This window comes from Gorilla gorilla, chromosome 21, assembly GCF_029281585.2.
Source record: "Gorilla gorilla gorilla isolate KB3781 chromosome 21, NHGRI_mGorGor1-v2.1_pri, whole genome shotgun sequence".
Lineage (NCBI taxonomy): Eukaryota > Metazoa > Chordata > Mammalia > Primates > Hominidae > Gorilla > Gorilla gorilla.
Window position 1 is genome coordinate 24,078,381 of NC_073245.2, and position 19,328 is coordinate 24,097,708.

At 37.0% G+C, this 19,328-nt stretch overlaps 1 protein-coding gene and 1 pseudogene across 5 annotated transcripts in view; both read left to right on the plus strand.

Moving 5' to 3' along the window:
* The window catches only part of MACROD2 (mono-ADP ribosylhydrolase 2), a 2,087,937-nt gene that overhangs the window by 117,742 nt on the left and 1,950,867 nt on the right, over positions 1–19,328 (plus strand). The window lies entirely within an intron of this gene.
* On the plus strand, positions 8,989–17,709 carry LOC129529210 (aminoacyl tRNA synthase complex-interacting multifunctional protein 1-like; annotated as a pseudogene).

Genomic DNA, 19,328 nt, shown 5'->3' on the forward strand with positions numbered 1-19,328 from the left:
TTATTTTTCAACATTCTTCTCTAGTTTACCTTTTTAGTTATAGAAGCACCCCATGTTTGCTTTACAATAAGAATAGAAATAAATATTTTATTTTTACATACTGTTAGTACAAAGGCAGCAGCTTTTTCACTACTCATTTTATTTTTGTAAATTTGAAGCAAATTTATGGCATGAAATTTCCCCAGCTTCTTTTGACCTTGAGGTGCAATATGATTTGCTTTGTTAAGTTTTAATTTTATGACACATCACATTTCTGTCATGTCCAAAATTAAACTTCAGGGTAGGTGTATATTTTTCTACACTGGGATTATGAACAGAATAAATTATCAGAGAATTATGTTTAAATGAATATATAAGTATAGGAATGTATAGGCTTAGCTACATCTCTCTACCTAAATAGCTTGTTAGTGTGCAATCAGTCACTGGAGTTGCCATGAACTTGGAGCTTAATGAACAGGTGGAGAAAGAGGATGAATTCAAGTTCAAAATGGATCTGACAGCTTATCAGGCAATTTCACTGATCGCTAATCCAGTTCGTTTGGCAACTTAATTTATCACACAGTTAGAATTCTCATCCCGTGGGTTTCCAGGTGGAAATTAATTCTGGAACATGTCCAATACCACTGGGTTGAAGAGACCTGCTTAAGCTTTGTGAGGAAATTTCGAAATAAATTATTTTAAATGCATAAGCCAGATTTCTCTTATGATTCCCTTTGTGTTTATCCAATTCCTTCTTAAAATATTTGGATGCTGCTAGCATTTGATGGTATGCTCATGGAGGTGAACTAAGGTTTATTTATCCATTAATATTTATAAATTAAATGGAAGAAATTGTGAATCCTAATTAATTAGTGAAATAACTACTATAATAGATAATCCTGTGAATATAATTCTATCTTTAGGTATAGAAAAATTGCTGATCTCGAACATGTTTTAAGCATTTCATAGCAACAAATAATGAACAGAAGAAATTATTTCCTTAAAGCTCACAAATCTGTGTCTTCTGAGTACTTACAAATTCTCTAATTAGTCTGATTTACAGCCCATTATTTTATGTAAAAGTATCTACTAAAGCAATTTCCTTGACAATAAGGAAGAAATGCAACTTGCCTCTCACAGCTCACATTCTGACTCTGTTTGGAATTCCCAAGGATGAGTCTAATTAAATGGGCTTGGCTTAGGACCTGGCTGTAGCTTAAAATACCTTCAAAACCAGAAACACATTTTCTCCACTTTTTAAAGACTTGATTTATAGTGCATAGAAAGTTAAATTGAATATTGATCCTTGAAAAGCAAATGTGTCCTGTAAAAAATGACAACAAAAGAATACAATAAAAGATGACAGAGTGATTGATTGTCCAAAGCCTATAGATAGTAGCCTCCCCCTTTTATGTCATCTTCTCTAGGCATCTGTAGCTCTGAGAGGGTGATAGGGATGAAGTGTTAGAGGAGGATTAGTTGCACCCTGACATGAACTGTTACATTTTATAAGAAGATTGAGGAAGGTGGTAACAAATTATTTCTAAGAAGGAATTTTGAGAAACGAGGAATGGGGCACAAGATCAGTAAGACCTATGATATAACTCCAGGAAGGGACACGAGGGAATTTCTTATAATTTCTCAAACTCTGAAGCATCTTCAAAAAGAATTTAAGTCAGTGAAAAATAATTGAGATGATAGAAAACTACAAACTGGCGAAACAGTGTCATTGATTGGATATGTCAGGAAAATTGTGCCTATCATTCTTATGACCAGGCTTATTAAAGTAATATCTTCATAATCTAGAGGGGCTCAGTGTTGGATCATCCTGGCATCCTTCTCAAATCCCCTTTCTGAGTCCTTGGCATTTTTCCCTGGAACATATTGCGGACCTACAACCTTGTCATTTCAGAAACTGTCCTTTCATTTTTACCTTTAAAGGGAAATGGTTACTGAGTCCAGTACTAGCCCTTGGGAATCAAGCCAAAAGAAAAAAATGGCAGGGCATTGTTTGATTTTCTCCTCCTTTCCTACAAGAGCAGTGGTTGTGTCAAAGGTTCAGTGGGTATTGGAATCACCAAGAAGGAGATAATGATGATGATAAAGCACAGTGGATCAATTCGGGGTTTTCCTCCTTTTTTTAAAGTGTTTTTCCTATTACCATCACTGTCACTGTGATGATGATAATGGTAATAGGAAAAATATATAAAACAAAATGGGGAAAACCGTAAATAGACCCAGTGTGCTTTATAACATTTCTGATTTACTATTTATTACTCCTCATTATTTAATAAAGTGTCCCATGTACTATGCAAATGGCAGACAGTAAAACCCCCACCATGCTGTTTAGTGAAATGTGAGGATCATGTATAAAAAATCCTCAAGCTAGACTTATGTTGGATGAAGAAGACAGTGAGAAATCTTGTCTTTTTAGGTTAGGCTTTCTTGTTTTTCCTTTGTTTAACTTTTGTTTCTTCAAATGGCTTGCAGCTTGGAAGAGACAACTTTTGGTCCAAAAACTATTTTGGTTGCTGACAGAGGCAGTATCATTGGAAAAACAGTGTGTTCACCAATTAGAAGTTCATGTTGCTTTTAATTCTGCTTCCAATAGTTTTGGGACTTTAAGAGTGAAATTGAGATTTGTGTATTTTTTCTTCAGTGCTGCATAAATGGCCATTTATGGTAAAACCTGAGAATAAAGGAAGACCAAAAAAAGCAAAATAAAATAAGACAGAAATACACAAATTATAGTGATTTTTCCTTATGAAACTTGAGATCCAGTAAGTAAACTTCGGTTGGAATTATTGGGCATTCAAACATTTTCGTTCACATAAGAAAAAGGCTCCCTGTCAGTAAGCTGAGATATTAGATGTGTAAATATAATGAGCCATTTGTGGAGACATCGACCAGATTGCCCTGCATTGTGATAGAATTGATGTAATTTGAGTATCAGATGGGGCTGGTTCGTGAATCTTGAGAAGACAGTTACTTGACAGCAGTGATAGATTTTGACCCTGCTGTAATTGGTATACTTGAGGTAGGAAGCAATTCTACTCATTCTGTCAAACGGAGGCCTCCACTCATAAAGTGAACTATTATTTAGAGGATCTTGTCTTCTTGGCTATTATTAAAATGCAATTTTTGTCTAATCAGCTGTTATTAAAATGCAATTACCAAATAATATATTCTTCTCACTATGGTGATTTGACAGATCAAAAGCTTTCTGAGGGCAGAGACTGTGTTATCCGTTTACGTATCTCCAATGCTTTGTATCACGTCTGGCCCGTTGTTAGTACTCAAAAAGTGTTTGCGGAATTAATGAATGGTTGAGTAAGTTGCTTCCTATAATCAAGACTTTTAGTTAGAATGGTGGTAAATTTAGACTTAGAGGATTTTGTACTTTGTATCAGTGGGGTTGCCCTAACTGGTGGATTTATTTATTTTTTAATACAATTTTTTTCCTTTTGTTTAAAATTTCTTTGGAAGCACAGATGATATTATAAACATAATAATGTAAATAAAGTAAGAAGAAATAAATTACTGATTACTCCACCTTCCAGCAGACTGTGTTGATTTTTTCCTGTTCATCTCTATGCATTTATATACTTTTTTGTTTGCATTTTTATGACTTAGAACCCAGATTTGATGTGTTATACTGAGTTTTCTACTTAATATTAACATTTTTAATATAGTATTTAGGCCAGGCACAGTGACTCACGCCTGTAATCCCAGCACTTTGGGAGGCTGAGGCAGTTGGATCACGAGGTCAAGAGATCAAGACCATCCTGGGCAACATGGTGAAACCCTGTCTCTACTAAAAATACAAAAATTAGCCAGTTGTGGTGGCATGCACCCATAGTCCCAGGTACTTGGGAGGCTGAGGCAGGAGAATCACTTGAACCCGGGAGGCAGAGGTTGCAGTGAGCCGAGATCGTGCCACTGCAGTCCAGCCTGGCGACAGAACAAGACTCCATCTCAAAAAAAAAAAAAAAAAATTTACAGCTTATAATTTTACATGGCTACATAGTATATTCTTTACTTCGTATTCCCCCTCAACAATATTCTATTTCCCTATCTGCTTTATCTTTCTATTGAATTCCTACTCAGCTTTCAAGGTCCCATTTAACTTTGCAACAGTCCTCTAATTTCTGTTGACTCTTATGATCCTTGTACTTTACATACAGTGACTATAGAACTGTTGATACTTTAACTTTTTTCTTTTTATGAAAATTATGAGAAATAAGGTACATCAGAGCATGGATTACACAACTCTGTGTCCTGATGCCTAACTCAGTGTTGGTCATGTAGTTGGCCCTCAACAAATGCTTGCAGATAACATTCTAAGATCTGGGAATAGAGGGATAAATGAGATGCGGTTTCTGGATTTTATGCTCAAAGTATATTGGTAGGCAGGTAGGCAGATATCATGTAGAAACTGACCTTCTAGAGTTGTTTATATGGTGCTAGGAAAACCGAGAGGAGGCCACTATATTCACAGCATAGCTTTTTCTTCTTAATAATCTTTTTTCCTGTACTTTCAGGAATGGTATGTGTAGGCTAAGGAGTTCTCACATTTTCATGACTCTTCATTTCCTTTGGAAATTATTTTCTAAAAGATTCCATTTCCTCATGTTTGCTTTTCTCATGCCTTGTTTGCCCATGTCACTTTCTCTTTTTCATTTGGTATCTTGAAATATAGTTTTTTGCCACATTATATAATCTCCCTACATAATTGCAGCAGGCAAAGTTCTAAGATGTTCCTCAAGATTCTCCATACTTCCCCCACCAGGATACAGGCCCTGAGTAATCCCTGGGGCTATAAATTTGATGGATTTTACTTCCATGACTAGGTTATATAATGTAGCACATTTAAGAAAGGAAGATTATCAGGATGGGTCTGACTCACCATAGTCATGGTTATGACTACATTAATCCTTTGAAAGTACAGTTTTCTCTGTACTTCTGGTCTACAAACATGTGAGCTAATAAATTAATATTGTTTTAAGCTGTCGAGTTTGTGGCAATTTGTTATACAGCAATAAAAGTGAATACAATAGTACATTAACCGTTTGTGGTATTTGCTACATATATATTTTTTAGTTTATCTTACTATAAGTTTTGTTTGTACAAAACTCGGCTTCTTCATATAATTGCATCTACTGAAGATTTGTTTCTTTATGATTTCTAGTATTTCTTCAAAGCTTAGAAGGCATTAAACAGGGTATTGTTGGTAGGACGCACAGAGGATTTGAGTCTGAGTGTCAAATAATTAATTTGATTAGACTCTGCCACTGGCATTCTTTCTGCATAATAATTTATAATCTTTCAACCTGAACATTGACTTTCTCCATTGCTACTTAGCTGAGGAGAAATACGAATTCTCCTTTGGAAAAGTTTGGGGATTTCTAGAGCACTAAACCATTCTTTTTGATGATTGAATGGAACTTTCAAATCTTATATTTCGACATGAATGGGGATCTCACAATGGAAGGCAGCTGCCTAGAACTATGCTGTTAGCCCTTTCCTTCACCATAATACTTGGCAAGAGACAACTTACACAGACTTTTCATTTTTATTCTACCCTTCTTCCAAATTCTCTGGATGGTCTAGCCTGTATTGCCTGTTGTTTTCAGTGTTGTTCTGATCTCAAATGGGCTTCCACAAGTGGCTAGAAGGGATTAGTTTTCATATTTCTTCCATTAGTTCAGTATTGAACTAAAAAGCATGGTTATAAATGACAACTCTAATGACTGATTTTTTTTTTTTTAGACAGAGTCTGACTCTCTTACCCAGATTGGAGTGCAATGGCGCGATCTCAGCTCACTGCCACCTCTGCCTCCCAGGTTCAAGCAATTCTCCTGCCTCAGCCTCCTGAGTAGCTGGGACTACAGGCACCCGCCACCACGCTTGGCTAATTTTTGTATTTTTTTAGTAGAGAAGGGATTTCACCATGTTGCCCAGGCTGGTCTCGAACTCCTGACCTCAAGTGATCCACCTGCCTCAGCCTCCCAAAGTGCTGGGATTACAGGCATGAGCCACCACGCCTGGCCAAATGACTGTGATTTTTTTTTTTTTTTTTTTTTGAGATGAAGTTTCACTCTTGTTACCTGGGCTGGAGTTCAGTAATGTGATCTTGGCTCACTGCAACCTCTGCCTCCCGGGTTCAAGTGATTCTCTTGCCTCAGCCTCCCAAGTAGGTGGGATTACCGGCGCCTGCCACCACACCTGGCTAATTTTTTATATTTTTAGTAGAGATAGGGTTTCACCCCATTGGCTAGGCTGGTCTCGAACTCCTGACCTTCAGGTGATCCACCTACCTCAGCCTCCCAAAGTGCTGGGATTATAGGCATGAGCCATCGCACCTGGCCATGACTGGATTTTTAACACCCATCCACATTATTGGTCACTGTTGGTGCTTCAAGTGTTTCTGTAACATTCCTGGATTGACACTAAAAAAAATCCTAAACAAGAGAATCATTACTATTATGGATACATTTGTTCTTTCAACTTACAAATATTAAGGACCTACTGTCTGCTAGCTCTGCAGGCCTCGCCATTTTTTGCCTTTTCCATTTGACACTTGTATGTCAAATAGCCTGTGCTAAGAAAGTCCTTAATGCTACAAAGGAAAGTAAATGTACTTATATTTGTTGCCTGACTTAACAGGAATATATAGGCAAAAGCTAGTAGTTATTGCTGAATTTAAGACAGTATGTTTGGTCTAATATCCAGAATTCACAAGGAACTTAAATTTATAAGAAAAAAAAATGAACAACCCCATCTAGGCAAAGGATATGAACAGACACTTCTCGAAAGAAGACATTTAAGGCCAGGCACGGTGGCTCACACCTGTAATCCCAGCAATTTGGGAGTCCGAGGTGGGTGGATCACTTGAGGTCGGGAGTTTAAGACCAGCCTTGGCAACATGGTGAAACCCCTTCTGTACTAAAAAAAATACAAAAAATTAGCCAGGTGTGGTGGTGAGCACCTGTAATCCCAGCTACTCGGGAGGCTGAGGCAAGGGAATTGCTTGAACCCAGGAGGCAAAGGTGGCAGTGAGCTGAGATCATGCCACTGCACTCTAGCCTGGGTGACAAGAGTGAGACTCCATCTCAAAAAAAAAAAAAAAAGAAGAAGAAGACATTTATGTAGCCAAAAAACACATGATAAAAAGCTCAGCATCACTGATCATCAGAGAAATGCACATCAAAACCACACTGGGAGACCATCTCACACCAGTCAGAATGGTGATTATTAAAAAGTCAGGAAACAAAAGATGCTAGCAAGGCTGTGGAGAAATAGGAACACTTTTAATCTGTTAGTGGGAATGTAAATTAGTTCAACCATTGTGGAAGACAGTATGGTTATTCCACAAGGATCTAGAACCAGAAATACCATTTGACCCAGCAATCCCATTACTAGGTATATAACCAAAGGAATGTAAATCATTCTACTATAAAGACACATGCACGTGTATGTTTATTGCAGCACTATTTGCAATAGCAAAGACATGGAACCAACCCAAATGACCATCAATGATAGACTAGATAAAGAAAATGTGATATATATATATATATATATATATAATGGAATACATGAGATCAGAACACCATGGAATAAAAATGAATGAGATCACATTCTTTGCAGGGACATGTATGAATCTGGAAGGCATCATCCTTAGCAAACTAACACAGGAACAGAAAACCAAACACCACATGTTGTCACTCATAATGAGTTGAACAATGAGAACACATGGCTACTGAGAGGGGAACAACACACACTAGGGCCTGTTATGGGTGGGGGGTGAGGGGAGGGAACTTAGAGGATGGGTCAATAGGTGTGACAAACCATCATTACACATGTATACCTATGTAACAAACCTGCACGTTCTGTACAGGTACCATTTTTTTTTAGAAGGAAAAAAAGTATTTTTATTTTTATAATGTAAATGTGTGATAATTTGTTTAAATCTGATATTGTTTCTATTAGCTTAAGTTAAGCATTGAGACAAAAATTGGAAGCATGGAAATGAGAAAACTCTAGTAATGATTCTGTCAGGGGTGCATAGTCATTGTGTATAGATTAGGAGGTAGAAAGTGATCCCGTCTTACAATTTTAAAGTTTGAAAGGAACTGAAGGATAATCCAGGCCAAATGCTTCATGTCATAGATGGGGAAACCGAGTCCTAGAGAGAGGAAGTAACGTACTCAAGGACGTGGAGGTCCTATGTGGCAGAACCATGCGTAGGACCCTATTTCCTGTTACTCACTTCTTTTCCTTTCCTTGATTTGAGTTGCTTTGTTACTGGTACTTAATAATTCAGTAGAAACTTGACATGTATTCATGATACTAAATTGATATTGTAGGTTGGACTCTGGAGGGGTTTTAGGACTCCTTGTCTTCTGTGGGATTGAAACAATATGGTTTCTATTAAAATATTCAGTGACCCTTCTATCTTTTGAAGTATTTGGTTAGATGAAATGTGGATAGTAACCAAAACCTCTATAAGTAGTATTATACTTTGGTCTGATTGAATTACTGAGCAGTTTTGTATTATTCTTGTTGAGTATTTTTGGTTTGTTGGTTTGAAAAAGGAAACAGTTCTACAGATGTGGTTTTTTCTAGTAACTTCTGACTGCTTTTCTATTGATCTCCTTTTTACTTCAAATGATAAAGCTAAAAGAAGCTTTGTTATGTCTTTTAACAAAATATTGATCTTTTATTGGTATGAAAACATCTTGGTTGTTAAATTGCTTCATTAATTTTATACCTCTTTTATATTGAAGTCTGTAATTGTTTGGTGTAAGAGTTACTCCAGTTACTCCTTGTTTTAAAGTTGATTTTCCTTTTAATTTAGAGACATAAATGAATCATTTTTTCCCCTTTAATTTCTTCCTGCTATATAAAAGACATTAAAACTTTTTTAGGCTATCAATAATATTACATAGGTCTTCTTGGATAATACAGTCCTATGTTGTTGGTGAAGGTTCTAAACCTGCTAGTCTTGCCTAGTTTCAGATATTATCTGGTAAAATAACATCACTATATTATGCATGCAGCTACTCCAATACATATGGAATTCAGGAAACTTGGATTTGAATTGTCTCTCTTTTAGTTATTATCTGTGGCAAGTCACTTAACTCCTCTCAGTATCTCTGTTTCCTCATCTTTTAAGTGGAGACAATAAGATTTTTAGAGTCCTTGTACGGACTAAGTAAGATAAAGCATGCATCCCTGGCACATTGTCAATGCTCATAAATAGTAGCTGTAAAAATACTGCACCTAGGGTAAACTATAGAACAGTATATTTATTCTGAAACATTATTCCTGTTAGCTATTCTTTAATTCACCCAGCTTACTTTCCTCATCAGTTAATCTGTAACCCTTTTCTCCTTATATAAAAGACCTGGAATTATTTCATTGAGGGAGGTCAATAAGAAGATTCCCAAGGAGGATCTGATTAAAGAGTATCTATTTTCCCCATGGTAAGATCAATAATTCCTTCTCAAGGGGGTGTCAGAACGAATATTTGAAAATTACCTTCCAACAAACTCTTTCTCTGCTTCTGGGAATAGTACATATTTGGAAAGGAGACAATAAATAGATGGGCAGTATCTTGTGCAGGAGTTCTGAACAACTATAGAATGCTTCCATCTGTTCACTTTTCAGTTTTGTTCTCCTTGACTTTCCTATCTTAGACTCCTGAGGTTGTTAGATGCACCCCTCTCATCCACACAGTGACTGTGTCTATCTATCTGGCCCATAAAACTCCTTTCCAGTATGTGAGAAATACATCCGTTATACAGGATTAGAGACAGTGGCATCTTCTTCCACATTGTAGTTTAACTCAGGCCTGGCACCAAACTAGGTTTTTTGATGAGGTTGTTATCAGGCAAGAGAATGAAGCTAGTTCTGTAGTATGGTACCGCAGAGAAATTAGCCTGTTTCATGAACAAATGCAGATAATAGGGTACATAATTTTTAGTACTTGAAGCATAGCCATGAGTGTAATCTAATTGTCGGAAAGTATTCAATTCTTAACCTATGGCCCTTATTTTAACCAAACATAGTCTGAATGTTACAAAACTTTAAATTATTTATACAAATAAAGTCATTTTATCATTGATTATCTGAAGCTCCTGTTTTTGTCCCTGATAAATCATATGGGACCTTTAGTTACCTCTCCAATTTGCACTCTCTCTGTATTTCTGGACATATCAACAAACTATTTCTCAGCTGCTATGTGGCATTGGTTATACTGTTTCTCTCCTACCCAAATGCTCCTTGCTGAAGGAGCCTCACCTTCATCAGCACTGCAGCATCCATGGTAAAGATGTAGGGAAGACAACTAAGACCCCAGCTCCATGCTTCACCTGGTCACCTAGGCCCTTTGAAGAAATCTTGCAGTGCGGCATATCATTAGTCTCCCTTGGACAAGAAAATATAAAGTCCTGCCTCCCTAGATACCAGCCTACCTAACGAAGCCTTCTAAAATAGTGGGCTTTAGAAAATCAAATCTCGTATCTGAAGATAGTGGTAATCATCAATGTTTCAGAATGGTAGCATTTCTGGCCCTTGAGTGCACTATAAAGGTTGATGAATGTCAGTGGTTTCTGGCAGGTTTAATGCTTAGGCAAGGGAAGGAAGGGAGGAATCAAGGAAGAATAGGAAATAGTGAAGAGAGTAAGTAAACAGTGGGGAAATAAAAATATGTCTGTGATCAGCAGTGGTAAAATTCCCCTGAAATTTGTTAGAGACACAACTTAGTAGTTGCCTGAAGATGCTTATCTTTCCCTAGTGATATTTAAAATCTCTCTCTCCTGCCACTAGCATTTTAGTTCTTTCTTCTTTCATGTATGTTTAATTTTTGAAAATAATTGGAGATTTATGGTAGTATCAGTGGTATTTTTTTCTTTTTTTTTCTCTTGAACTATGTTTTCTTTGCTCCAAAAAGCAGATGGCAGTCTTCAAAGGACGATTTGTTTCTATTTGTATAAATTGAGTATAAGCTACATCCAATTCCTAGTGCATGCATAAAACTCTTTTTGAGGAAATGTGACCAATATATAACATTTTATTGAATATTTCTTGAAATTGGTGTCAAACTGTTTTTTATTTCATTTCTTTTGGGATGCCTAATTGAATTGAAACTTCGTTATTTCATTCCATGGCTTAGGCCACCTTTAGAGGGAATATACCATGTGAGCTCCTACTTTACCCATTAAGACCAGATATCCACTAGGGACTTAATGGGCTAATGTGTTCCCTTTCACCTCCTATGTCCTAAATTTAGCAGTAGCTAAATTGACTAATTAAAATAACCCTAGCCTTATTCCTCTTCCTAGTGGATATTGTTTTATTTAAACATTTCATCACAGAACTTGGTACAATTGTTAGGCACTTCTTACATGATCCTGGAACTGAAATGTCAGATGCGTGTAGGGTATTATAACCTAGCCAACCATAATGAGATACCAGGATGGCTATGATTAAAAATAAAGGAGGTGGTGAGAATGGAATAAAAAGTGCTGGAGAGGATGTTGAGAAATTGGAACACTGAAACATGGCTGGTAGGAATGTAAAATGGTGGAGCCACTGTAGAAAACATTTTGGGGATTCCTCAAAAAGTTAAATATAAACTTAACCATGGAATGACCCAGCCATTCCACTCCTAGCTATAATGCCCAAGAGAATTAAAAACATATGTTTTCGCAAGAACTTTCACATGAATGTCCACAGCAGCATTTTTTGTCATAGCCCAAAAGTGGAAACAACCCAAATGTTCATCTTCTGACGAATGGATACACAAAATGTGGTCTATCCATACAATGAAATATTATTGAGCTATAGAAGGGAATGAAATACTAAGATATGCTACAATGTGGATGAATCTCAAAAACATTGTTATGAGTGAAAGAAGCCAGACACAAAAGTTACATATTGTAGGCTTTCATTTATATGAACTATCCAGAATAGATAATGGAGGCAGAAAGCAAAATGGTAGTACCCAGGGGATGACAGAAGGAGGGGATAGGGAGTGACTGTTTAATGGATATGAGATTTAATGGATCTGAGATGAAATGTCTTGAAACTAGATAAAGGTGGTGGTTGCACAACATTTTGAATGTTCTACATACAACTAGATTTCACTTACACTTTCAAAAGGTTAACTTTATGTTATATAAGTTTTGCCTCAGTAAAAAATAAGCAAACTCACAGAATTTAGAGTGAAATTCTAAAATCTTGACAGCCACTTGCTCCCTTCATTTTTTGGGGACTAATCTTGTATAATTTCAGGCTTAGGCTACCTTGTTGGGGTAAGATCAGTTTTAAAATTCATAATGTTTTTTTTCTAAAACAAAGTGTTCAGTAAAGATAAACAAAAAGAAAAATTAGAATTACCATAATTGTACCACTCAGAACAATTCTTAATATTTTTGTATGTGTATTTCCTGTGGTTTTTCCAGTGTGTAATATATGTACACATACTCTATACATGCATGTACATATTTGTGAAATAGGGTCACTTTGCATATAGTGTTTATAACATACTTTTATCATTTAATGATGCATTAGAAAATTATTTGGTCTATTTTCTATAGTTTCACAAGTATACAGCATAACTCTTTTAAAATATATCCTCAGAAAAAAAAAATAGCAGAAAAATAGGGTAAAGATCATGTTTCATTTGTTTTTGAATCCCTGGAGTTGTTCAAAAGAAATAGCCACTTTATTGGATTGGGTTGGACTGGATTGGATTAGATTGAATTAAACTAGAATAACTTCTAGAAACCAATGAAGAACTTCTGAAATATTCAGCATCTTGTTTTGTTATAATACTCTCTTAGCTTCATTTTAGTTGGTGACTTGATATACCCCTTTTTCCCTTCAGGGTGTCAGGATTGTAGAAGCCTGAGTGTTACGTGAAGCAAATGTCCCCATGTATTCTGTTTTAGTTTACTATAGCTGCCACAACAAAATACCATAGACGGGGTGACTTAAAAAGAAAACTTTATTTTCTCACAGTTCTGAAGGGTGGCAGTCCAAGATCAGACCAGCAGGTTTAGTTTCTCCTGAGGTCTTTCTCCTTGGCTTGCAGATGGCTGCCCTCTTGCTATGGCATCACATGTCCTTTTCTCTGTGCATGCGCTTCCCTGGTGTCTGTATGTTCTCATCTCTACTTTTTATAAGGACACCACTCAAATTGGATCAGGGCCCACCCTAATGGCGTCATTTTAACTTAATTACATCTTTAAAAGCCCTATACAAATAAAATAAACACATTCTAAGGTAATGGGGGTTAGGGATTCAACATATGAATTTTGGGGGTCCATGTAGGCATACCTCATTTATTGTACTTTGCTTTATTGCGTTCCATAGTGTGGGTGTGTGTTTGTTAATTTTTTAAAACAAATCAAAGGTTTGTGGTAACCCTGTGCTGAGCAAATCTGTTGGCACTGTTTTTTCCAATAGCGTAGGCACTTTGTGTCTCCGTGTCAAATTTTGGTAATTGTAATATTTAAAAGTTTTCATTAAAAATTTAAAAATTTTTAATTATTGTGGGCACATAATAGTTGTGTATATTTCTTTTTCATTATTATCATATCTGTTACAGTGACCTGTGACAATTGGTCTTTGATGTTACCATTGTAACTGTTTTGGGGTACCACCAACCACACCCGTAGAAGACAGTGAACTTAATCTATAAATGTGTGTGTTCTGACTGCTCCATCAACTGGCTGATCCCCAACCTCTTTCCCTGTCCTCAGGGCTGCTTATTCTTTGAGAAACAACAGTATTGAAATTAGGCCAATTAATAACCCTGCAGTGGCCTCTAAGTGTTCAAGTGAAAGGAAGAGTCACATGTCTCTCACTTTCAATCAAAAGCTGGAAATGATTAAACATAGCGAGGAAGACATGTCAAAAGGCAAGAGGCCAAAAATGAGGCCTCTTGCTCCAGTTGGGAGAGTTATGAATGCAAATGAAAAGTTCCTGAAGGAAATTAAAAGTGCTACTCCAGTGAACACATGAATAGTAAGGAAGTGAAACAGCCTTGCTGCTGATATAGAGAACGTTTTATTGGTCTGGATAGATGATCAAATCAGCCACAATATTCCCTTATGCCATAGCCTAATTGTAAGGCCCTAACTCTCTTCAATACTATGAAGGCCAAGAGAGGTGAGGAAACTCCATAAGAAAAGTTTGGGCCATAGTGTGCAGGTAGCTGTCCCTACCTGCTTCTTGCTGAGGCTGCCTCAGAACCCCTGTCCACTGCTTCATGATTTTCTGTTGTCTCTTGGCAAAAATGGCAAATAATGATGCTGTTCTGAAGAGGCTGGAGCAGAAGGAGGCAGAGGTGGATCAAATCATTGAATATCTTAAGCAGCAAGTTGCTCTACTTAAGGAGAAAGCCATTTTGCAGGCAATTTTGAGCGAAGAGAAGAAACTTTGAGTAGGAAATGCCAAACTGAAGGAAGAAATTGAATTGAAACAAGAGCTAATTCAGACAGAAATTCAAAACAGAATGAAGCAAATACCATTTCCATCTGGTATTCCACTGCATGCTAATTATGTGGTTTCTGAACGTGATACAATCTACACCAGTAACAACCATATCTTCTGGTATCAAAGAACAGATAAAAGGAGGAGCAGGAGAAGAAGAGAAAGCAAAAGAGAAAATTGAAGAGAAAGGAGAGAAGGAGAAAAAACAGCAATCAATAGCAGGAAGCACCAACTCTAAGCCAATAAATGTTTCCCATCTAGATCTTTGAATTGGTTGCATCATAAATGTCAGAAAACACCCTAATGCAGATTCTTTGTATGTAGAAGACGTAGTTGTTGGGGAAATAGTCCGAAGAACAGTTGTCAGTGGTCTGGAGAATCATGTTCCTTTTGAACAGATGCAAAATCAGATGGTGATTTTATTTTGTAACCTGAAACCTACAACGATGAGGGGAGTATTATCTCAAGCAGTGGTCATGTGTGCTTGTTCACCAGAGAAAGTTGAAATCTTGGCCCTTCCTAATGGAGACAATTACTTTTGATGCTTTCCCTGGAGAGCCCAACAAGGAACCAAATCCTAAGAAGATTTGGGAACAGATCCCACCTCATTTTTATACTATGATGAGTGTGTGGCTATATACAAAGGAGCTCCCTTTGAGATGAAAGGGAAGGGAGGGTGTAGGGTTCAAACTATGAACAACCGTGGAATAAAATAAAACAAAATGCCTTCATTATTGAAATACACTGGAGAAAACCTTATAAAAAGGAATGTATTTGCCACTTGTACCTAAAAAAATAATAACAGCAAAGTTTGAGGCTACCAGAAGTTTCTGAGGTTTAAGAAAAGAAGCTATGTCCATAACATAAAAGTGCAAGGTGAAGCTGCAAGTACTGATGTAGAAGCTTGAGGCAAGTTATCCAGAAGACCTAGGTAAGATAATTGATGAAGGTGGCTACAATAAACAACAGATTTTCAGTGTATATGAAACAGCCTTTTACTAGACGATGATACCATTTAAGACTTTCATAGCTAGAGAGAAGAAATCAATGCTTGACTTAAAGTGTCAAAGGACAGGGTGACACTCTTGGTAGGGGTTAATGCAGCTGGTGACTCTAAGTTGAAGCCAGTGCTCATTCAACATTTACAAAATCCTAGGGCCCTTAATATTGATGCTGAATCTACTCTGCCTGTGTTCTATAAGCAGAATCACAGTGCCTGGATGACAGCATATCAATTTGTGGCATGGCTTACTGAATATTTTAAGCCCACTTTTGAGACCAGCTGCTCAGAAAAAAAGATTCCTTTCAAAATATTACTTTTCATTGACATTGCAACTAGTTACCCAACAATTCTGATGAAGATGTACAAAGAGCAGTCATGTTAACACAACATCAATTCTTCAGCCCATGCACCAAGGAATAATTTCAACTTTTAAGTTTTATTATCTAAGAAGTATATTTTATAAGGCTATAATTGTCATAGATAGTGTTTCCTTTGATGGATATGGACAAAGTAATTGAAAAGCTTCTAGAGATAAAAGTAACCATTCTAGATGCCATTAAGAACGTTTGTAATTCATGGAAGGAGGTCACAATATTAACACGAACAGAAATTTGGAAGAAGTTGATTCTAACCCTTGTGGATGACTTCGAGGTCCATCCAAGTTCAAGGCTTCAGTGGAGGAAGTCATAGCAGATATCGTGGAAACAGCAAGAGTATTAGAATTAGAAGTGAAATTCTGAAGATGAACTGAATTATTTCAATCTTGCAATAAAACTTGAACTAATGAGGAATTGCTTCTTATGGATGAGCAAAGAAAGTAGTTTCTTGAGATGGAATCTAGTCCTGGTGAAGATGTTGTGAATATTGTTGAAATGACAACACAGAATTTGGAATATTACATAAACTTAGTTGATAAACCAGAGCAGGGTTTGAGAGGATTGACTGCAAATTTGAAAGAAGTTCTACTCTGAGTAAAATGCTATTAAATAGCATGACATATTGTAGAGAAATCTTTCATGAAAAGAAGTAAATCGATGTTTTAAATTTCATTGTCTTATTTAAGAGATTACCACAGCAAAACCAGCCTTTAGCAACCACTACCTTGATCTGTCAGTAGCCATCAACATCAAGCCAAGACCTTCTACCAGCAAAAAAATTATGACTTGCTGAGGACTGAGATGATTGTTAGCATGTTTTGGCAATAAAGTATTTTTTAAAGTAAGTTATGTGCATTGTGTTTTTAGACATAATGTCATTGCACATTTAATAGACTACAGTTTAGTATAAACATAATTTTATATGCACTGGGAAACCAAAAAATTTGTGTGACTCACTTTATTGCAATATTTGTTGTATAAAAGTAGTCTGGAACTGAACCTGCAGTATCTCTGAGGTATGCCTGTAATTCGATGTTCATAAAATATACCCAACTGAGAAAGGCAACGTCATTGTGTCTACAAGAATCTTACCATGGGGACTCAGTTAAAGTGAGTCACCCAAATCTACCAAGAGGTAGATTTTCTTACATTTTTATGAATGGCTCTGATTAGCAGAGGAGAAAATTGATAAAAAATATGTGTGGCAAGAATAGTAGAAAAAATGTTGGACATTTTTTGTTTTTAAACCAAGAAAATGTCTCGGCTGGGCGCGGTGGCTCACACCTGTAATCCCAGCACTTTGGGAGGCCAAGGTGGGTGGATCACCTGAGGTCAGGAGATCAAGACAAGCCAGGCCAAGATGGTGAAACCCCTTCTCTGCTAAAAATAGAAAAATTAGCCGAGCGTGATGGCGGGAGCCTGTAATCCCAGCTACTCGGGAGGCTGAGGCAGAGAATTGCTTGAACCCAGGAGGAGGTTGCAGTGAGTCGAGATCACGCCACTGCACTCCAGCCTAGGCAACAGAGTGAGACTCTGTCTCAAAAAAAAAGAAAGAAGAAAAAAGAAATATCTACCGTTAGCATAGGAAAATTCATTATAGCAGCATATTCCCACTATTTTAATGGCCTGAAGAGAAATAGCACTATATTAGCAGTTCATAATTAACCCATAAGCAGGGCTTGTTGATCAGTATTTTTGGGGAAAAGAAGGCTTCACAGTCTGGATTTTTTGGTGCTAAATAGAAGATACTCCTTTCAAATAAAAGCAAATTGGGATAAAGTTGTCATTCTTTGGAGATAAATTATGAACGTTTTAGATTAGTAGAATCTTCCTAATGATGAATTCCATTTCAAGGACAAGTTTTGTTTAAATTTTATCTTCAAGATCTGTGAATATAGAAAATTTGAAATAATTGTGGTTTTTTTTTTTTTTTTTTTCTTGAGACAGGCTCTGTTGCCCAAGCCAGACTGAAGTAGCTCAATCATAGCTTACTGCAGCCTTGGACTTTTGGGTTCCAGTGCTCTTCCTGCCTCTGCCTCCTGAATAGCTGGGACTGCAGGAACGTGCCACCACACCTGGCTAATTTTAAAAAATTTTTTAGTAGAGACAGAGTTGCCTGGGCTATGTTGCTCAGGTTATGGAAGATTTTTTAAAACCTCTTTTCATATTGGATAATGACTTCTTTAAAATGTATACTCTTCACTTGAGCAGGGGATAAAGAGTTGTTTTCTGAAGTTTGGCTTGAGAAAACAACTGTTTGGGTTTTAAAATCCAAGTGGAAACATGTTACAAATGAAATTTTTTTTATTTCTCTTATTTAAAACAAACATAGTTTATAGCCTTTATATATTAACAATCAAATAGCAGAACCATCTACATTTATCCAAAATAAGCTAGATTAGTTTGTATTTTCATGTAAGTCAAATAGGCATTTGCTTATGAGGAGTCATTTAAATGCAGCTTTACAAGAAGTGGTACAATTGTCTGCAACATTTCTTTATCTCAAAGTAATCTGGATGAAATAACATCAGAAGATGTCAATTTAAATGTTCCACTTGAAATCCGGTTAGTTTTTGATTATTCACACTAATGGAAGGAGAGTGTAGGCATGTAGACTCCGAAGAGACCTTTAATCCAAAAATTACTTTTTAGCATTTGAAGATATTTGGGTAATACATTTGGATAATGGTGTGTTTCATGTCCTTTGGCTTTTTTAATTTAAAAAATTTTTTCAGAGACAGGATCTCACTCTGTCACTCAGGTTGGAATACAATGGCACCATATAGCTCACTGCAGCCTTGAACTCTAGGGTTTAAGAGATTCTCGGCCGTGCGCGGTGGCTCACGCTTGTAATCCCAGCACTTTGGGAGGCCGAGGCGGGTGGATCATGAGGTCAGGAGATCGAGACCATCCTGGCCAACACGGTGAAACCCCGTCTCTACTAAAAATACAAAAAATTAGCCGGGCGTGGTGGTGTGCGCCTGTAGTCCCAGCTGCTGGGGAGGCTGAGGCAGGAGAATGGTGTGAACCCAGGAGGCGGAGCTTGCAGTGAGCCAAGATCACGCCACTGCACTCCAGCCTGGGTGACAGAGCGAGACTCTATTCAAAAAAAAAAAAAAAGATTCTCCCACCTCAGCCTCCAGAGTAGCTAGGACTACAGGTGTGTGCCACCACACCTGGCTAATTAAAATTTTTTTTTTGTTGAGACAGGGTCTTGCTATGTCATCTAGGTTGGTCTTGAACTGCTGGGCTCAAGCGATCCTCCTGCCTTGGCTTCCCGAAACATTGGGCATACAGGCATGAGCCACCATGCCAGACCCTTTTGACTTTATTGACAGCCTTTGAATTTTAAGTAAATGCTGAAATATATGTAGCTTACTGGAATATATATAGGAGACTCTATAGTTCTTTCTTTAGATCTTTGGATTTCCTTAAGAGACAGAGCACTTTACAAAACACTTTGTTTC